Source organism: Lissotriton vulgaris, chromosome 4_1 (genome assembly GCF_964263255.1).
Source record: "Lissotriton vulgaris chromosome 4_1, aLisVul1.2, whole genome shotgun sequence".
Classification (NCBI taxonomy): domain Eukaryota; kingdom Metazoa; phylum Chordata; class Amphibia; order Caudata; family Salamandridae; genus Lissotriton; species Lissotriton vulgaris.
The window spans coordinates 1,315,414,488-1,315,434,484 of record NC_141691.1 but is presented as its reverse complement, the minus strand read 5'-3'; the positions used below and the strand labels follow the sequence as shown (position 1 = coordinate 1,315,434,484).

Sequence of the window (19,997 nt, the reverse complement as noted above, 5' to 3'; positions counted from 1 at the left end):
GACTGCACCATATTTATTCACTCTAGCAGGTTGGTGGTCTATGTATGAATATATGTACATGTTCATGCAACAACTGTGCTTCAGCTTTTTGGGGTACCCACTCTTGGGTCGTCTCATACATAGGAGTCGGATTCAAATCATGAGTATTTGGACAACCTCTGTATGTGTATCTATCACAAATCTGTGTCAGATATGTATGATGTTGTTATATGTAAGTGAAATATGAGTTTTCTCATACACAGATGCTCAGAATGTAAGCACCTGTTAATGGACAAGTAGTAATTGTTTTACGAGTGGCTAATTAATATATCTGGACAACCCAATGTCTGTATACAGGCGGGGTTGAGTGGCAAGGCTGGTGTATGAAGTACCCTGGTCAAACCTTCACCACATCTTTTTTGCTGGTATGTTTAATTTCTTAGGCTGTACCAGTTATATACTTTGACACAACATCATCAATGTTGGATGTGCAGATTTTAAATCCACTTGCGCTGCCAGTACATGACTTTTTGTGACGCATGGCAGCGCTTTTCTCTGCCCCGTATTTACAAGGACTTAACAAGGCACCTTGAGTGGACTTTCATGTCTTTGTGACTACAACACTACATCCACTTGACATACAGCTTTATTTGTGAATAGGGCGTTCCATTTGGGTTGCTGTGGGTGTTCACACCTCACACCCCTGGAAGCAGACACCTTTCCAGCTTTACGAGGAGTCATAAACCTGGCTATGCATCAGTATGCTACGCCACACTAGGGGTGGCAGAGAGAGGCGCACTGAGGAGCAAGCTTTACCTTTCTCCACGTTTCTGAAAGTTTGAAGGTGTTCTGCAGTCTAGAGCATGCAATAATATAGGAAAAAACCTGTTGTGACCGTTGTTGTGTGGGGAGGTGCCCCATCATGAACAACAAATAATCTCATCATAACACAGGCATCCTTGCCCCCTGCAGCAAGTTTGCATGTACAGGCCCATGGCAGCTGCTTCAGCACCAGCGCCGGGCAGGGCAGAGGAATGCCACATTTGATTGGATATGTGTAGCATTCCTGTACTCAGAACGTTACACAGTGTGGCACAGTCAAAGGGCTTGTTGTGCTGCGCTGTGGCACATTCATGAACATCTGCACCTTATTTCCCCCCATATGGCAACTTGTATTTTCACATTTGCATAGTCATACTAACAGCCATTGATAAAGTACTTACACACTCTTTTACATGTGTCTGGATTTTACAAGAAACATTATACCCAGTTATATTGTGGAATGGTACAGACCTGACACAAGGGCACATTGTTCTTGACACATAAGTAGTGAAGCAGCACTCGTTGACATGTTTGAGAGTGTTGAAACTAAGAGATGTTATTTGTAATGTAACTCTGTGATGGATACATTGTTGTTGTCACAATGTATTTTACTTCAGTGAGTGAGGAAAAAAAAGATGTGTGGCACCAGTATTATAATTATCTTGTCTGTCCGACACTTTTCTCATCAAAGTCTAATTGTTGCTGTTGTCATATGACACCTGTGACTTTATGTCATTTTAGTGACCAGTCTTCCTCCTGAACTGTGTAAATGACTCGTCCTTCTCCTCCAAGTTGTCAGATTGGGCATTTGTTGGTTCTGTAGCTGCAGGGCATATTGTCCCACTGCTACCATCAGCAGTAGCAGAGGAGGTATGAGGGAACACGTATTGTGGTGCCATGAAGTTTGCCATTAGGGCATTCAACATCACTTGCTGGTTTTTAACTACAATCAGCAATTCCCCATGAAAGGCAGTCATAGTTGCCATGTACATGTCTTGCCATTGCTGCATGTCTCTAATTCTCTCATAGATGTTTTAGAGGTGCTGAGCAACACCCCTGGTGGCACTTTGTGGTGGCATTCGTACATGCCTCTGACTCATTATGTTTTATATTGAGATTGAGCAATTCCTAGTGTTTGGGTGTTGCTGGCAAGTTCTGTACCAATGTTTGCCAAATCAGGATTCAGGCTTCGCAGTATTGCTTGCAGGATGCCACCCATACTCTCTACAGCCACATGAACCTCTCTAATTAGTTCCCGTTGTAGAGCTACAGCTGTTCTTTGGAACTCTACCTTTGTGTTCTCCCAGTCCGTGCTTATAATTGTAGTGGCAGATTCTGGTGGTGGTGGTGGTTGGGGTTCAGCTGGAGCAGCTACCACACTGTTGTCATGCTCTGGAGATGGTGTAGGAGACTGTATAGTGGTAATGAGGCTCTCCAGTGTGTCACTGTCAATGGAGGACAGGGTGTCGTCCATTTCCTCAACAAGATTGGTGTCATCCACCAGTTGTGATGTTGAAGGTGCATCCTCTGAAAAATAAGGTACAAATCTGTTAGTTGTGTTTGCAGGTTCAATTGTACTGAGGTTTCGTAAGAGGCATCACATGTGGCTTATAAAAGCTGATCTCTGTGTCACATTCAAATGATCTATGTCCTGATGCAAACTGATGCTCAAGACTCATACCCACTTGTATGGACATTGCACCACTTATTGTTTCAGTAGTGGTGCTGGTCATTGGTATTCATTGTTACTACCCTGTGTACATACACTGCACTGAAATGTTGCTCTTAGTGGCAGGTGCACTTTTCGTCCAACACTGGAAGGGCAATTGTGAATTTGTGTGTGATACCAGTGTGTTGGCCTCCTTTCAAGCACAACATACTGCCAACCTAAAGATATGTGGTCATACACATTTTGGAGACATTATGGCCCCAAGTACGTTATTAATTCCACCGTTAGCAAGCAATGACTGACAAAAGGCACATAGCAGTAAAGGAAATCAAATTAGTCAGCCCTATTTATTATGGCATCAACATTGAAAACAAGCCTATGATTCCACCTACAATGAGAACTAGGTAACTAACATTATTTATCATGCAGAATGGATTAGCCTGGCCCCAATACATCACAAATCAACAACTCCCCCAAGCCCCCCAACAGCCATGATGACCATCCAGAGACCCAGGAAAATGAGAAAATCTGGGCTATACTACTGAGTGCAAGCGCTTTGCTGAGCAATACCAGTGTGCATCACTTCTCATTGGGCACTCCTATTACACAATAGCATACAAACCCATCTAAGCACCAATGAGTTACCGGCTCAGGGTGCCATTGGTGCCCTGCCATTTGTGAGCTGATCTGGGATGTGGAGGTGCAGTGTAGTTGGAGGTCTGTGGTATAAGGCATTGAGACATTGGTGATCACTCTTACCTGGTGGTGTAGTCAGCCATGTCGCATGGAGGCATGTTGCAGACTTGTGTACGAATACACCCTGGTCTCCCTGGCATTTGTGAATTGTACATGTCCTCCTGAGTAATTACGTAGGGAGGTACACATTGCATACCATACCCCAATAGCACACTGGGCTGCACAAAGGATAATGGCAAATGTGGCCAACGCATATCTGCATCAGAGGCCAGAGGCTGGGTCACTGGCCATACGCTGTGGAGTGTGCGGACCCTGAGATGATGCAAACTTATGTGCACAAGCACTGAAACTACACACCTAAGGGATGCGTGTTGCACCATCTTCATCGTGTGATTACTCAGGCTTGTGTAAGCCCACCTGGCTGAGGATCATGCTACCTGAGTCACAAACTTTGTGAGGGTGTATCAGTTAACACCACTGTGTCAATGTCCAAGTGAGTGGAAAGTGTGATGTGTAGTGGAGGATGCCCAGGATATGGTGGTGTGCAGGGGTAGCACTTGTGGGTGATGGACCCCAGTAGTGAATAATCCACTATGGTGCTGGAGCATTGGGCCCATGAATTTGAGCAGTGCTAGATGGTGAAACAAATACCATGCAGGTAATTTTTCTTAGTACTAATGCTATGTTTCCTTTTTTTTTTATTAGGTCAATTTTATCGCGCACAAATCATCCCCAAGGGGATCTTTCGGCGCTCGAGAAAAAGACAGGCGGTCTGTGAGGAGCGGTTTAAAAGAGCCATGTTTTGAGCTGTTTTTTTAAATTGGGACAGGTTTGGATATTCCTGGATTTGATCCGGGAGGCCATTCCAAAGTTTGGGGGCCAGATAGGAAAAGAATCTGAGGCAGCACAGCAGCTTCCGATTACTAGATCTGAGCTGCCGTGTAGGTTGATACCATTTTAGATTGTTGGTCAGATAAGCCGGACCCAGACCGCGCAGATCCCTGAAGCCCAAACACAACATCTTAAAGGGGCCCCGTTTCTTGACTGGAAGCCAATGTAGTTGGCGTAAAAGAGGCACAGAGGGATTCAGGCTGGCTTATCGAGTGCAAGGCGGGCCGATGTATTTTGCAAGACCTGTATTTTGGATAAAAGATCCTCCCTGATTCCTACCAATAAAGAATTTCCATAATCAAGGCAGCTGATTAACAGCACCTGGATAAGAGTCTTTCTAGTGCTAAGCGGGATCCATGGGAAAATCTTTCTCAACATCCGCATTCTCCCAAAGCAGGAGGCTGCAAGGGTCTTTACCTGTTCCTCCATTGAGAGCTTATTATCTATCTTTATCCCAAGGTTCTTCGCCCAGCTTTTCGGGGAGGGGGCCTCTCCTAGCTCTGATGGCCACCAGTGTGGGGACCACAGATCCGCAGCCTTGCCAAACAAGAGTATCTCGGTTTTAGCGGAATTTAGTTGTAGAAAGTTTCTCTTCATCCAAACTGCTATATTAATCATACACCTCAGAAACTTTGCTTTCGTTTCGGCCGGCTCTCTCTCTATGTGTACGATCAGCTGCGTGTCATCAGCGTAAGAAATAGTTTCAAACCCACAGTTCCCGATGATTGAGGCCAGTGGGGCAACATATAGATTAAATAATGTGAGACTCAATATAGAGCCCTGCGGCACCCCGTTGTCCACTGCAGCTGGAGGTGACACATGGCACCCTAACTGGACAGATTGAGTTCTATCGGAGAGATAGCTCTGAAACCATTTAAGGGCTAAGCCTCCAACACTAATCTCTCGCAGCTTGTTCAGCAGAATACTGTGTGAGATGGTGTCGAAAGCTGCCGACAGGTCAAGCAGCACCAACATAGCTGGAGAGTCCCTGTCAAGCGACGTCCTAATGGTATCCGTAACTTCGAGCAAGGCGGCTTCCGTGCTGTGAGATGCACGAAAACCTGACTGCAAGGGGCCAGTATCTTATTCTCTTCTAAATAGGACAATTAATAAAAGCCAGCCTTTGCCAGAAGGGAAAGCAGAGAAAAATATGAACATCTGAGGGCCCACATGTACATATGAAAACAAGCAGGACAAAAACCAAGGGATACCTTCCCACCAGTCCTGAAGAAGGTGGTTCAAATCAGTTCACCACTGAAATGTGCGTTGGCCTGGTTGGTTCCAGCAAGCTACACAAAAATGGACATTTAGGAAGATTTACTCACCATGTGTTTTGATTTGCAAGCCATTTTGTAGTTGGAAATTGTTGATTGTATTGTGATGTGTGAATGAGTTTGGTTGGTATGTTTTGATTGTATGTGAGGTTGGTACGAATGTGATTTTGGTAGAGGACATTTGTGCATTGTTTGGCTGTTTTGCTAATATTTATTGTATCATTTATCTTTGATCAGGTAATTGAATATAGGTATCGCACTGCCTTTTTGATTTTATGTATGTATAGATTGTAAAAGGAAAAATTACTGTTTCGCTATTTATGAAATGTGATTTCAAAAACAAATGAAAAAAAGAGATAAAAGAAATAAAATAAAAATACTTTTATTAAGAAGAAAGTAAAGTACTTTCCTTTTGTAGACCAATTATTTGTATCCTATATCACTGAGGGATGGCCAATAGAGCCCATTCTGGCCTAAGTTATTTAGTGTGTGGTTGAGTGGGAGGCTCATATATTTGCGGCATTTGTAATGTGATGGCAAACCCCACTCACACCCCCCACATCCATGCTACCTCCAGTGTCTTTTCAGATTTTTACCACCTCCAAGCTGTCCATTGCCCACTACATCATTTCTGAAAGACATATGCTGTGCAGCCATGCGCAAAAAACACAGTTGATGGACAGAATGCAGAACAATGTCTTACATTCACCCCAGTACAAAGATCATGCGCAGCAGGTAGAACAGTGGTAAACCGAAGAATATCTTTGCTTGCAAGGCATACCATGACATTGCATTCCAATACAATGCATACCAATAGGTCTCATATTACAACAGTGGAGAAAGAGCTGGATAGAGTATCCTTGTCAATTTCAGTTCCCACTACAGTGAGTGCAACCCTAAAAGGAACACTTGTAGCACATAACAAGCCCAGATATCTGAGATTCATCTCAGACCCCCAAACCCACCTTAAATGTCACATTTGGGGCAGACAACACCCTAATTCCATTTCTGGACCCCAAAGACACCCTTTTTCCATTTTTCACCCCAAAAAGACACCCCATTTTCATATTTTGCCCCCGAAAGACACCTCATTTTCATATTTTGATACCAGAATACACCCTATTTTCATATTTTGCACCCAAAAGACACCCTAATTCCATAGTTTGCCCTCAGAAGATACCCCATTTTCATATTTTGCACCCAAAACACATCATATTTTCATATTTTGCCCCAAAAGACACCCTATTTTTACATTTTGCCCCAACAACACACTAATTTCAATATTTTTCACCAGATAACACCATATTTTCATCTTTTGAACCCAATAGACACCAAAATTGCAATGCTTGACCCCAGAAAACACACTAATTTACATGTTTTCCTCAAAAGTAATCCAGTTTTGATTTTAACAAAACAAAAATGACACTATATTTCAATTATTTGTCCACAAGACTACCTATATTTGAAATTTTATCACAAAGAAACTCCCTTACATTTTTTTATAACACCAGAACACATTACCTAAGCTGGAACTGATGAAACGCCACTACTTGCAACATAATACGTTGATATGACATGCAAAGTGAAGGCAACTGCATGCCGGAGGTTTCTTGGAATTGGTATTCCAATGTGAAAACTGTGTTGTAATGTACATTTCCCATGACAAAGGCAAGCAATGGATGAGATGTCTACATCCATTTGCCCTTGGACCACACTCACCAGCTAAAACCATTCCTCTCCTACACTCCTCCGCTGCAACACAAGCACCTTCCTCGTCATCTACCCTGGATTCAACGCCACCTGCCATCTTGCAAGACTGCAGGCCTATTTTTCACCCTGCGCCAGTTGAATCTCAAAACAAACCTTCTGCCAGATCAACACACCAGTGCCTTGTACCACCCAGTCAAAAAACACTCCACTCAACCAGCTCAACTCCATCCTCCACATGCACACTACAGAAATGTTGCACCACCGTGCTGCAAACTCTTCATATGTCACCTACTTCACAAACACATGCACCAACCTCAGTTCTGGACCAGAAATCACCATCACCATCAGTGATGGCTACCTAATTACCCCAAGGCCCACCATGTCCATCGAGGAGGAGGTACAAGAAAGGAAACTACTCCAACTAACCATGCACTCTAATGACCCAGCGGTGACCATGGTACTGCACAACTTAAAAAGCCGGACCAAGCACAACAACATTCACTTTGATACCTTCATTTGCAGGACCACCGGTCCATGAACACCCATTCACCAATGCAATTGTAACCATCATTGCACACCAAGCTCTCCTATCCAACAACATTCCTACTTGAGAACTCTCGTTCCACCTGGACAACCCCAGTGATCAGAACACCACTGCCTCCTGGGTAAACTTGCTGCGTCAAAATGAAGCAGCAATTGGCCACACCAAGCCACATTGCATGAGACACAGACAAACTCATCTACTTCACCGTTAGATAGATTCAACTATAGCCACACCGCCAGAATCACCTGGGCCAGCCATCATTGTAAATGTCACATATTCACTGTGTCGACCATAAACCACCACCATCATTGATCCACATCACAAAGGGATCAAGGACATCTAATCAGTTATCATTGAGTCCCTTGGCCCCACCACTCCGCCAACTCTTACATACAATGACCCCGCTGCACATGTCCTCCAACCATTGATCTCTAACTGCCTAAACACACTGGCACACCTCAAGAAAAACAAGATAAGATATAGCATCACATTGCACCGGATTACCTAAGTTACTCACGTAGGCATATGCGTGACCTTGTGAACGTCTTTTATGTAGTCCTTGCACCAACAGGTCTTCACTTTGGACATTCACAAAAGTGAGGTACCGGTGGGTCAAGGGCCTACCTAAATGATGTCCAGTATGTCTGATCCAGCAGGGAAGAACAGTGCAGTGCTGTTTTCACATTTTTAATTTGTGATTGTCATATGTGATTAACTTGCATTGAGAATAGTTGTGATTGTGGACAAGTATAACTACAACAAGATGGACACATCAGACTGTGGCACAGAGACATTTCTAGCTGAAATCACCACCATGACCCATTACTGACATCTGTGCACTTATTGTGACTTACCTGTTGTCTGCTCTTCAGTTTCTCAGGTGGCCTGCATGGGTATTGACATTAAAATTTCTTCTGGGATGACAGCTGCCACCCGCTCCTCTAGGTCATCCAGGATCTCCCGGTCTGCTAGGCTGCCTCCTCCAGTTTGTGAGGCTGCCTCAGGGTTCGCCGCAAGCTTTTCTTTTTTCCTGCGCTTACAGTCATGCCACCTTTTTTTTCCAATCATTGACTGTCCTCTTGGAATGGCCTACGCTGTTGATCTTCTGGACAATTCGCTGCCATATCATCTCTTTTTCAGCAAGAGTCAGCTTAGAACTGATAAACAGCTGGTGCTGGTAATGGTGACCTCCGTCACCAGTATTTCATTTTCTGCGCTACATGAAATAGGCCTTCCTATTTCTTTTTTCCCGCTCGCTCAGCCTGTGCATCAGGGCTTCTGCTACCATTGTTTGCCTGAGGGTCCTGGCTACTGGGGTTACCTTCCTTTTCCATTGTTGGGTCCTCTGTGGTCCACAAATGTCTTTTTGGGGATTTGCGTAGTGTCCCGGGTGCCTTTTGTCGCTTCCCGCAGTGTACGCTGTCGCAGGGTTGTCGGAATGGCATTGCTTGTTGCAAATCAGCCTTACAAGACTTTTTCTGCAGTTGCGTCAGGTTGACTTGCGGCAGTTTTGCAACACCTACGTCAAATGTTCTGATGCAGGTTACCGGGTTGCGCCTCATCGGTCACCTTGTTGATTTGGCACATCCACGTTGACTTGCATTATCGCAGCGGTGACGCAAGATTTCTGATGCTGCATTGCGGCAGCGATGTGTTACATTTTGTAAATCTGACCCATAGCCTTTCATGTTTTTTATGCCAATGCAATGTATACTGTTGAGTTGGTAAATAATAGAACCTATCAGTGTTCTGATATTCTAGTCATAAAAAAACTTTACTTATACAATTAGTACAGTAGAATCATAAACCACAGGGAGCTGAGTTCAGTGGGTGTTTAGTGAGGACGTTTTTCTCACTCATATAGCTGTTGATTTTTATTCTTGCAGTCCTGTGTTCGCCATTATGAATACAGGACTACAAGTCCCAGAATACAATGAAGTGTTAGTGTGTGCTTTGGTTTTAGGACTGTCTGCCAACCTCATATTTGACATTAGACAGATTGAATGTTGTGCCCTCCTAAAATGTACTTCTCATTCTAACCACGAGCATGCATGCAATGAGTAGGAGCACACGCAATAAAATGAATGCGATTACATTAATAGCGCTCTGAAGTTTATAATAGTTGTACAAGCACTTTACTAAATGTAAAATACTGCTTCGAGTGAGTGACTGGCTTGCTAGTGAATGTCACTGGCAAAGTTTTTGTTTTGATACTCGTGGTCTAACATGCAAAACATGTGTCTTCAAGGTGAGGCCCCAAATTTGTTACTACTTAAAGTAGTTTCTAGTTGTGCACCTGATAGTGGTTCTGTTAGATACGACTAGTTATTAACTCTGATCTGGGCCACACGACTCAATTCATGCAACATGAATATTGTTGTAATTTATCATGTTAAATTTGAACTATTCCTTAATAAAAGTAGGCATTCAAGGCCTGTTCACAAAAGTAAACTTGCACTTTTGTGTAAATTTACAATTGTTTGCCATTTCCCAAGGTATTCTACTAGTAGTATATGTACAACTGCAGAGCATCTTCACATAAAAATATAGCACTATTCTATTTAGGAAATTGTAATAATTCTGAAGTAGGCAGAAGTTTTCCAAGATTGTCCAAATCACCTTGGACATGGTGATGACGTTGTCAACAATCCCTTGAAAAGGACCTCAGAAGGAACACCGTTTCAGGTTACTGGTAGACATGGGATGTGATTCGTGTTTTTTGCTTAAGTGCAAATATTTGCAGTTCATATATTTATGTATTCTCGTGCACATTTCCCATTAACAAACAGGTGCTTCGTGTGGTATTAATTATACATGGAAAATCATAAAAATTTTGCTGTATTTTAGGTTGCCAGGACATCAATTGCTCCTATATATGTAGTAATGTAATATAATATGTATAGCAGATTTTAGTAAATGTGCACCAGAATATATATGCTAATTTGTGCATTTCACATCATTGATGACAAGTGTCTAGCCTTTTCATAATAATCAGAAAAGGGTATTCACGTTTGGCACATACACATCTTTAGATAGAGTCACTTCAGCTTTCCTTTAGGAGCCTTGAGTAAGCTGTATAATGCAAACATCTTCAGTGAAGGCCACATCATCTTGGATATCAGATATAACTGCATATTTCTCAGCCAAAATAGACACAGACTGTGACCTTCTCAAAGCATTGTAGCTGTATGAGAAATAGAGGACCCAAAGGAAACTCAGATGGCACTTTAGTGCTATGAAAGTTTAGTTAGGGGTACAAAAGGGGTGGATTTGGGTCTGTTATCAAACATTGACATTATTATGCAATGGTTTGATTTAATGAATGACAATTAACCACTGTCAAAAAAGTTGCAAATGTTTTTTTTATATTTTTCTTAATCACTTATTTTATTTACATTGCATTTATTTTTACATTAACATTGAGGTCTTCAAACTTTGCTCTCCTCTGCACTGGTGCACAATTTGCTGCCATGTGGTGATGCAGGCACCCTTGCACCATAGTGCAAGGGTGCCTACATTGAGGGGAAGGATTGTTTATGTGCAGGAAGGTGTGCCTTCTAGTACATAAACAATCACAAGTGGTGATTGTCTCGTTGTTCCCTTCCAATACATAAACAATCACAAGAGGTGATTTTCTTGTTGCATGTGTGCTGCAGAGGAAAAGAACAAGGATACATTTAAATGCTTCTTCTCAATGCACCTCTCTACACCTCCTCTGGGGAGGCATAGCATTCTGAAGCATTTACAGGATTACGATATACTATAAATCTGGCAATTTGGAAGAAGCCATAAATGTTGCGTGGGAACACCCACAGCAACACCCATGGGACGGCCCTTTCATTCAAAGTGTAGTGTGGAAAGGGGTCATATTTACATGGACATGAAAAACCACATAAGGAGGCTTTATGTGTCCTTGTAAATATGGGGCTGCAGGTTGCACTTCCTGTGCATCATGAAAGTGACCCACTGGTGACGCAAAGGACTTGTAAATAAGTCCTGTAGTTTTTATTTTTGCCCATTTCAATTCCTGACCAATTTGAGGATTTAATTTTAAAGGTTTTATATAGCGCTGGCTAGACCCGGAGGTATCAGAGCGCTTTACATGAACATCAGATCATAGTTACAGGTTACATCGTTACAAAGGTTACACAGTTATTAGAGCATGACAACATAGTTCCTTGTAAGGTCAAGATAAACAATAAGCACAAATACGAAAGGGGAAAAGCAAGCAAGGGGAAGATTTAGGAGAGGGGAAGGAGCTGGGGAAGTAGACAGGTAATAAAGGCGAGAAAGAGGAGGGGAGGGTGAAGGACATCACAGGGAAAAAGGAGGAGAAGGGGGATGGGGACACAAACCGGTAGACGAGTCATAGCAACGTACAAAGTCCAGTAAGCTGTGATCCCAGGGTAAGTGATATCACTCAATCAATCAATCAAGAGTATGTGTAAAGCGCGCTACTCACCCGCTAGGGTCTCAAGGCACTGGGGGTGGGGGAGTGGGGGGGCTGCTACTGCTCGAAAAGCCAAGTCTTGAGTTGCTTCCTGAATGAGAGATGGTCCTGGGTGAGTCGTAGGTTGGTGGGGAGGGTTTTCCAGGTCTTGGCCGCCAGGTAGGTGATGGATCTTCCTCCGGTGGTGGTTCTGCGGATCCGTGAGACGGTGGCAAGGACGAGGCTGGCAGAGCGGAGCTGGCGGGTTGGCGTGTAGAACGTGAGGCAGTTGTTGAGGTATTCGGGGCCCAAGTCGTGGAGAGCCTTGTGTGCGTTGGTGAGGAGTCTGAACGTGATCCTTTTGCTAACGAGGAGCCAGTGCAGGTCCCTCAGGGGGGCGGATATGTGGCTGTGTCGGGGGATGTCCAAGACGAGTCGTGCTGAGGCGTTCTGGATGCGCTGGAGTCTTTTCTGTAGTTTGGCGGTGGTCCCAGTGCAGAGGGCGTTCCGTGGTCCAGACGGCTGGTGACCAAGGCCTGGGTGACCGTTTTACTGGTTCCAGTGGGGATCCAGCGGAAGATCTTACGGAGCATGCGGAGAGTGTTGAAGCAGGAGGAGGTAACGGAGTTAACTTGCTTGGCCATCGTGAGGGAGGAGTCAAGGATGAAGCCCAGATTGCGTGCGTGGTCCGTGGGCTTGGGTGGGGGGCGCAGAGCAGGGGCCCACCAGGAGTCGTCCCAGGCGGAGATGGAAGGGCCGAAGATGAGGACTTCCGTCTTGTCTGAGTTCAGTTCCAGGCGGCTGAGCTTCCTCCAGTCTGCGATGTCTTTCATTCCGTCCTGGAAGCTGGCTCTGGCGGAAGTGGGGTCGTTGGCAAGGGAGAGGATCAGTTGGCTATCGTCGGCTTAGGAGATGATGTTGAGGTTGTGCTTGCGTGCGATGGCTGCGAGGGGGCTCATGTAGACGTTGAAGAGGGTGGGGCGGACTGAGGACCCTTGAGGTACGCCGCAGATGATCTTGGTGGCTTCAGCGGGGAAGGGCGGGAGACGGACTCTTTGGGTTCTGTTGGAGAGGAAGGAGGTGATCCATTCCAGGGCCATTCCTTGGATCCCGGCATGGCGGAGGCAGATTTTCAGGGTGCGTTGGCAGACCGTGTCGAACGCAGCCGAAAGGTTGAGCAGGATGAGGGCGGCGGTTTTTTCGTTGTCCAGCAGGGTCCGGATGTCGTTGGTGGCCCCGATGAGGGCGGTCTCGGTGCTGTGGTTCGCTCGGAATCCGGACTGCGATGGGTCGAAGGAGCCGTTTGTCTCCAGGAAGGCTGTCAGCTGTTTGTTGACGGTTTTCTCTATGACTTTTGCAGGGAAGGGGAGGAGCGAGATGGGGCGGAAGTTCTTGAGGTCTGAGGGGTCTGCGGAGGGTTTCTTCAGGAGGGCGCTGATCTCTGCCTGCTTCCAGCTCTCCGGGAAGGTGGCGGATATGAACGAGTTGTTGATGATGCCCCGAAGTTTGGGTGCGATGATGGAGTCGGCTTTGTTGAAGATGTGGTGTGGGCAGGGATCGGCTGGGGAGCCCGAGTGGATGGTGTTCATCGTGTGGGTGGTATCTTCTGTGCTGACCTGAGTCCAGGCGCACATGGTGGTGGTGGTGGATGTAGGTTTGGTGCTGGGGTACGTGTTCTGAGCGCCGAAGCTGTTGTGTATGTCGACGATCTTACGGTGAAAAAAGGTGGCCAGAGAGTTGCAGAGGTCTTCAGAAGGCGTGATGTCGTTGTTGCTGGCTTTCGGGTTGGAGAGCTCTTTCACGACGTTGTAAAGTTCCTTGCTGATGTGAGTGTTGTTGTCCAGTCGTTCTCTGAAGGATGACCTCTGTTGCGGGAGGCTCCCTTTACGCAGTGGACTCTCTCAGAGGGGTCTCTGAGACTCCAAGGCCTACATACTGGATCCTTCCCCAAAAAAGGGAGAGGGAGTGATTTGGCAAGGGGTGCCATACCATACCTCAGCTGTGAGTGGCTCCCTTGGCACAGTGGGCTCTCTCAGTGGGTACGCTGAGACTCCAGAGTATAAATATTGGATCTTTCCCCAACAAGGGGAGAAGGAGTGCTTAGTCAAAGGGCACAAAGGACAGGGGGCTAGGCAGACTAGCTGGCAAGGTGAGAGATTCAGGGGAGAGTGGATAGGAGCTAGGTAGGTAGACAAAGTGAGGAAGAGTACTAAATGGGAACAAATGTAATTAATGAGTTATTATATAGTGCTGGCTAGACCCGATGGAATCAAACGCTTTACATGAGGGACAATAATGTTGCAAATTACATCAGTTAAAAGTTACATAAGTATCAAGAAAAGCATTTAAAGAACATAGGGGACAAGGTGAATGGATCAGAAAGGAGAAGGGATAGGGTAAAGGGGTAGGAGGAAGACAGGACAAAGAGACAAGGGGAAAATAGTTACAAAAGATACCAGAGAAAACTTTTTAGGAGCATAGAAGATGGGGTGAGGAATGGAAATGGGGTGACGGCAAAAGGGGTAGTGTATAGATACAGCGGAGAGACGAAGGGAAAGTTTGTCCAAGGTCAGGCTGGGTAGGTGACGGCAGAGGGTGAATCCGCAGCCCATCTCCTCTTCAGCTATCACGTAGCTCCACTGGGCATCGGTCAAATGGCTAGGTCTCAACAGAAAATCATTAAAGGGGAAGAGGGCGAGAAGAAGGGAGCGTAGAGGGGGAAGGGGGTGGGGTGAAAGGGTATGAGTGGGAAACAACAGAGAGACGAAAGAAAGTCTGCCCAAAATCCGGCTGGGTATGTGACGGCTGAGGGGGAATCCACAACCCATCTCCTATTTAGCTAACAGGTAGCTCCACTGGACATCGGTAAAATAGCAGGGTCTCTACGATCGAGGGAAGGTTTAGAGTACATGTCCAGGAGGACTTATACTTGGGTATAAGCGCACAGTCCACTAGAGGAACTATTGACACAGTACCCGGGTGTAAGTGCAGTCCACTGGCAGTATTATTGATATATTTTACCTGGGTATTAGCACAGAACACTTTGGAGTGTTATTTCTCACGATCCCGCCATGCCTGGGTGTACGCATACAGTACACTACAGTCCCAGTATTACCATGCATTACCTTGGAGGTATAGTATTTGCCGCCTTTGTACTGCTTGTCAATGAAGCGCACCCTGAGGTCCCTCTGCAACCAGTGGGCGGATCGGGAGGAGAAAGAGTTGCTGACGTGGTCACTGTTCTTAACGTGCTTCACCACAGGGGACTTCTGTCAGACTCCCGGTGGAGTTTCCGCTTCTTATCGCTCTGTACTGAACTTTCTGGTCCATCCTGTCAGCCTGCACAGCCTGTCCTGATCTGCTTCGTTCCTACTCTTTGCTCTTCTCTTCATCCTTATGGGCTTTGCTTAAATGACTTAAGTCTTTGCTGTTATTTTCATATTCTTTCTTGCCAACCAATCAAAGGGAATACTGAGTGACTGTCGCAACATTCCCCCCAATAGCAAGCTTCACCATGACTCGAGCATTGTCGGAGTCCACGCCCTCCAACTTGCTGTACAGCTCCTTATGCGCTACAGTCTCAATCTGCACAAGAGACCCAGTCACAAGTCCACCCACATCCTCCTCCTCTCGCTCTTCACCAGGCTTGGGGGGCCTCTGTGGTCTGCTGGGCTTCAATACTTTCACTGCAGATCTATCTGCTGCCAGACCAAGTCCCTTTGGCCTCAGCTGTTGCTCCAGAGGCTTCACATCTTGTTTGACGGTTCGTCCAATGCCTTCATCCTTCTTCCAGCCCATCCCACGCAACATAGCCATTCCATAGGCCTCAACGGGAACTACATCGTAATCCACATCTGTGGCCGATTCCGGGCACAGGCTCACATCCGCTTTGTCCCCATCCTCAAAACCATCAGGGACTCTATTCTGCATCAGAAGCGGAATTGTCATGTTCAAATCAACCTTCTCTCCATTCTCCCAAATGTCTTGAGACCTTTTGGACTCTTCTGATAACTCCTTCACCGCCTGCGAGAGGACCCTATCTTTGGGTCTCTTGTCCTGCTCTCCTTCTGCCCGTGGTTGCGGGGGATGCTCGGCTTTACTCCAGCAGTTCTTCTGGATCAGTGGAATGATTAGCTCCTTTGGGGCCTCAACCGGGTTCACACTCACCACCCTGCTGTCCTCCATGCCCCGCACTCACTCCTTTTCCTCGGCCTGCTCTCCTCCCTCTGCTCCCAAGGGCTTCTTCCAGGGAGCAGTACGGGTGAAGCCAAAGGACAGCGGAGCAGGAGGAGCCCCCAGTGCTCTCTCCTCTGCCATATTGACTCAAGAATGTATTTAACTGATAAGCTGCTAACAGCAAGAGTACCAATATAATTGCTTTAAACCCCACTGAATATCATTGAGTTAACAATTGGATGTACGTACAGAGATTCAAAAACATAAATAGTTAGTGTTTAATAACAGAAATTTTGGTAGTCCCGATTCTGGTGGCAGCTGCTTTTTTCTGCTTGAATCATGATTATCAGATATGCGGGAAATACAGAACCACACAGTATTGGTAAATTGAATTGTGTTATTTCCTATGAAGTTTACACACACACACCACACTCTGAGGAACTTGCAGTGCCCCGGGTGCATTTTAAGGTACTGCTCTCTTTACCCAGGGAGATTTGGGAGTGGTAATTGCTTCACAGCTCTGACTTTGCATCAGTTCAGTTGCTCTAGGGAAGTATTGAGCCTTCTAACCCACCCTGTTACAGGGACAATAGGCTTCAGCACCAGGTAGGCACTGGGAAAGAGATGCAGTCAGAGGAAGAAGTATTTATCACAAGGATCAAGCTCATCGAAGGGCTGTGGAACAGGAGCCCATATTGCTATCGATGCCCAGGCTGCTGGCGCAAGCCGCCTCTTAGTTCCCATTCTGAATAGTTGCCAAATAAAGAGACGGGCGCTGGGAGCAGGAATCACAAGAACAGAGTTTTATTTCTCATGAGGAGAGCCTGTCATTTCGGACACGAAACACAGTGTCTTTCGGGAGGTGCTCTAACAAGTGAGCTGAGACTCCGTCTTTTATACTTTACAAAACACTTGGCATTACAATTACGACATTGTGATACAAGGAAAAGACATCCCCATAATCCTTGTGTCAATCCTACCCCACATGTGTTCACAATAGGGGCCCTTGACCTGCTGATAAGAGGGGAGGGCAATCAAGCAGCTGAGAGTTCCGTCAGCTGTTTAGGATGTGTGCGCCTGATCATAGCCCAGGGGGTGGGGTGGCCAGGATCAATAGTGGGTCCTTTGAAGAGGAGTGACTCCATACAATAAGTAGTAAACATTATCTCCTGGCTTAGGCGATGACCTCAGACATGTGTGGACAGTCAATCGCGGAGGGAGGGTTTACTAACAGAGGGGTTATTCATGAAAGGAAAGGAGGTGCTGGTCAGGCGCGGCCGTGATTCCCAAGGACAGGGTCTTGCAGAAGAAGAAGGTTTATGACTTGCCCGTGTGAGGGAGAAGGGGAAGGGGGAGCCAGGGTGTGCACAGGGACAGAGTCGCACAGAGTAAGAGAGATCTTATGACTCATGCATGAGAGAGCGGGGGCAGTCAGGTGCAGCTGGGGAGGGCTATGTCAGCTGAGGCGAAGGATGCTTCTTCAAGAGGAAATGGGGGTTTGCGTGGGTCAAGCAGAAGGGCTGCCTTTCAGGGCAGGGTCGCGCAGAGGGAGAGGGTTTCATGGTTTATGCATGTGAGAGAGAGGGGAGGGTTTCGAATACGCGCAGAAGGGAAGCTGGTGATTCTAATCTTAGGCGGGCAAAAGGCCAGGGTGCCTAAAATGGCTGTCATGTACACATGGGTACAGGCCTTTGCTGGCAGAGTGATGCAGTCAATGCTTTACGGTATTCATGGTGCGCGCAGGGAGAGGAGTGGGAAAAGGGAAATGAACGTTGCTTATGTACATCAATATTTCTAATTTTCTACAGTCGCCCCTTTTTACATAGCAAAGTTCATTTTTGTAATCGATGAAGGTACATATAAACAGGTGCGGTCGAAGAATTAGCATTTATCAATACTAACATATGGCATATAATCATGGACAGTTGATGCGTTTGGCAGAATGCAGCATATAGGAGATTGCATTTGTCGAGTTCCTATCATTTCAAAGCACTACATAGCATAAATGTTTCTGACTTAAAAATGTGACCAATGAACATTTTGACCAAGTAGTTGAGGGCGGAATTCAGTTCAATACACAAGATCTCTTCGTCACAGTGTCTTTTTAGCAGTGAGCCATCACTGGTAGGCTCTAGTCCGTGTCCTTTCGTTGGCGCTGTTGAGCACCGGCGGTGGAGCTATAGGTCCAGCTCGGGTCTATCCTTACGCGTTGCAGGGTGCAGTCAGTCCTCTGCTGTTAGACCACAGTCCTGTTCCCTAACCAATCCTTTTAGTGGCGCCTTATGCTCGGCACCCATATTCCTGCGGCGTACCCCATTTCCACCTGGATGCTGTTCTTCCTTTCGACAAGAAGTCATGTGGAAAAGAGGGTGTGTGGTTTCGATAGTCGATGGGAGTGAGAGGGCGGAGTGGGGGCAGATTTTCCTGGGACACACCAAAGGGACCAAGGGAGCAAATGATAACAAGCAAGCAAGCCCATCAACCGGGCTTGAAGAGGGGGACGGAAGCTTTCAGGCACGTGTGGGTAGGCGGACAGAGGGCTTCAGGGCAGCCTTTCATCCTTTCGTTTACCACATTGGAGAGTGCTGCCTCGTCCCGTATTCCTGTCGTGCTGGGGCTCCACCTTTGGTCGAGTTCGCATGTGTCCCATGATCTGCGGCCAGGCTGTGTGTCACGTCCGACCCTTCTCCTCCGGTGATCGTATATCTTTGAAATAGGTACAAAACAAGCTTTAGAGAACTGGTCAGGGGAAGACATTTATGCATGTGAATTCTTCCCTCAATCCTACGCACTTGGGAGATACGCTCATCGGTCACAGTCAGAGGTCCATTACCAAGCAGTGCATATGTCGGCATTCCTACTGAGTTCATGCCAAGTTTATTCGTCGTCCCATTTATAACTCAAATGGAGATAAAATAAGATTCCCATCAACTGTGCATTTCATCAAATTCAATATTTCGGAACATTTCCCTTCAAGGCTGGCTAACCTTTTCAATACAGGGCAGGGGCGCTATCATCAAGAGTCAGGTAAGACAGGTTTTTCTCGAGGGACGACAGTTACTCATGGTCATCATGTTTATATCCGGGACAGCAGCTGGGGTCTATCAAATGGGGCGGGGATGCTTCGGACGCTCGCGCTTAGGTGCAAAAAAAAGGGGTGGTGAGGCAATCTGGGCATTGGGGGTCAATCTAGACGTTGGTGTTCGTCTCTGATGAACAGAAAAATAAGGTGCCATTGACATACAGTTCCCCTATAAATGGCCAGATTGGGGGACCTTAGTCGTCTTACCTGTCCTTTCCTTCTCAGCCAATTCGAGCTCATTCATTTTGCAGAAAGGAGAGGTAGTAATATCGCGAGATACAATCATTTTGGTTTCGGTCAATTTCGCTGAACACCTTCGCGTTCAATAAGTATCCAATCAGACTAGTGCCAGCGAGGCACGATTTTACCATAAAAAGGAAGATGGAAATAGGGAGACTCTCAGAGAGTGGGAGTCGTCCGCAATCTAAACGAGCCATTTGGTACACGTATGACATGTAGAGAGAGAGAGAGAGAGATAGAGAGAGTTAGAGAGATAGAGAGAGAGAGAGAGAGAGAGAGAGAGGTATAGAGAGGAAAATGGTGGGATAGAGATAGAGAAAGACAGAGAGATGTGTACAAAAATAGGTCATTTAGTGCGTTCACAACACAGAACAGCAGGGGGTCAGGTAACGGAGAGACGCAAACAAAGGGCGAACATAAACCCCTACAGCACACACACACACGAACTCAGACAGAGGAAGACAGTACACGTATTACATATATAT

At 46.1% G+C, this 19,997-nt stretch overlaps 1 pseudogene; it reads right to left on the bottom strand.

The window, feature by feature from the left end:
• Positions 1-1,900: 1,900 nt before the first annotated feature.
• LOC147723930 (G-patch domain and KOW motifs-containing protein-like) lies at positions 1,901-16,331 on the bottom strand (annotated as a pseudogene).
• Between the last annotated feature and the right edge of the window lie 3,666 nt (positions 16,332-19,997).